This window comes from Octopus bimaculoides, chromosome 11, assembly GCF_001194135.2.
Source record: "Octopus bimaculoides isolate UCB-OBI-ISO-001 chromosome 11, ASM119413v2, whole genome shotgun sequence".
NCBI classification, from domain to species: domain Eukaryota; kingdom Metazoa; phylum Mollusca; class Cephalopoda; order Octopoda; family Octopodidae; genus Octopus; species Octopus bimaculoides.
Window position 1 is genome coordinate 77,707,923 of NC_068991.1, and position 2,289 is coordinate 77,710,211.

At 37.0% G+C, this 2,289-nt stretch overlaps 1 protein-coding gene across 6 annotated transcripts in view; it reads left to right on the forward strand.

Moving 5' to 3' along the window:
* Positions 1-2,289, forward strand: part of LOC106868589 (uncharacterized) — a 137,656-nt gene that overhangs the window by 868 nt on the left and 134,499 nt on the right. The gene's annotated exons all lie outside the window — the stretch shown is intronic.

The following is a 2,289-nucleotide window of genomic DNA, read 5'->3' on the forward strand; positions in this document are numbered from 1 at the left end:
GCCACCGTCTCTACCACCCACCGCTCTCAGTACTTTTATCGTTGCCTCTCTGTTTTGTTTACCTCTGTTGTCATGGAAACTTCCACGTTGTCGTTCAACTGGCTAGAAATAACAGCTAGTCTCTCTCCTCTGATTATACCCGTAATGGGCGGGCAGGACAGAACAACATCGCCATTAGCTACTACTACTACTACTACTACTACTACTACTACCACCACTACTACCACTACTACTACTACTACTGCTGCCGCTACTACTACCACTACTACTACTACCACTACTACTACTACCACTACTACTACTACTACTACCACTACTACTACTACCACTACTACTACTACCACTACTACTACTACAACTACTACTACTACTGCTGCTGCTGCCACTACTACTACTACTACTACTACTACTACTACTACTACTACAGCACCAAGTTCCAATCTGATTTGGCAATGTTTCTACAGCTGGATGCCCTTCTTAACGCCAAGCACTCCAAGTGTGTGGTGGGTGTTTTTTACGGGCCACAGTCAGATGGCACTGGCATCGGCCACAACATTGTTTTGAATTAATCATGCATTATCTTATAGCTTTGAGAAGTCAATGATGCGATTATTCTTCAGAATTATTCTTCAGAATGATATTGTAGGATATGTCACAAAAAGATGAAAGACAAAGTCATCCTTGGCAGAATTTGAACTCAGAACGTAGTGGCAGATGTAATACCACTAAACATTTCGCCAAGTGTGCTAATGGTTCTGCCAGCTCGCCACCTTAAAGGGTTAGAATATTGAATTAACAACAAACCTTATTAGCATGTGTCTATGCCTCTCTCTCTCTCTAATATATATATATATATATATATATATGCTACTTTTTATCTCAACCAAAAGCCTAAAATCAATGTATTTGATTTAAACAACAGTGGTTATTTCATCTACAATGTTCAATATATTTTCTTATATTTTAGCATCTTAAAAATTTAATTTTATTTGCAAATAAAACCTTGGAAATGTTGTCAACAAAACTCTATGTATTTTAATTACCTACATAATCATTAATACCTAATTAAGCTTGTACATGAGACATATATTTCGAAGATTGTGTGAAGTGAAGCTCTGCTTTACATTTGCCTTGTATTGAAAGCAGGAGCTGATGTTGTGCAATGCATCTAGCCATTAAATTTCCCTGTTCAATGGGAGGGCATCTTTATTTCTGCAAGCAAGCAGTTTTTGCTCCTTTACATCAAACGCATAGAGAGGAACAATAATCCAGTCAGTCTCTTTTTTCTCCCTGACAAAGGTACATGAGTGGTCTCTTTGTGACCCTGCAGATTGCAGAGGTGTAAGCAGAATGCAGGGGTAGAGTACAAGAAAAGGGGGAGGCACCCTTGGGCACAGATGCGAGAGGGGTACAAAATTGCTTCTTGCTTGTCATATACACCTAATTGGTGGGGATGGATGAGCCAAAATTGTATAAACTATTGGGGGTAAACGGTAGAAATTATATCACCTAAAAGAAGATGCAATCTTACGGGTAGACCAGAAATTCCCCGAATTAGTGATGCCGTCTTCCCCATGAAACAACTGCAGAAGACATCTTTAGCAAAAGTGTAAAGTTTGCATTTGTCATCCCTGGAAACATTTGACAGGAAAAAGTTTTCTGTAATTTGAATCTTACTAAGAATAATAGATATATATAAATATAAATATATATAAATATATATGATATAAATATAAATATGACAGTGTGTGTGTATGTGAGAGAGAGAGAGAGAGAGAGAGAGAGAGAGTAGAACTGAGGAGAAAGGAAATATTGGAGCCCAGCCGTTAATATATAAATATATATGCTTTAAGCCATAGGACTTAAATTAATTGCTTCATAATCTTTGTAGACGTTTGCGTATGTTTGAATGTTTGTAAATGTGTGTATGTGTTTGTGAATGAGTGTGTATGGCACCATATCGCCAGGAAATGTCTAGCTAATTAAGAACTTACTGTTTAGAGAAACATCTAAGAACAGGTGGATTGTCTGGCATTTATAGAGAATTTTATTGAAGAAGTGTTTCAATATATCTTGATTTAATAAGATATTTGATACTGTTACAGGTGGTGTTATTTTACAAAGAAAAATTCATACACACACACACACACATATATATGAATATATATGGGCGTACACACACACACACACACACATATATATATGAATATATACGGGCGTACACACACACACACACACACACATATATATATGAATATATACGGGCGTACACACACACACACACACACA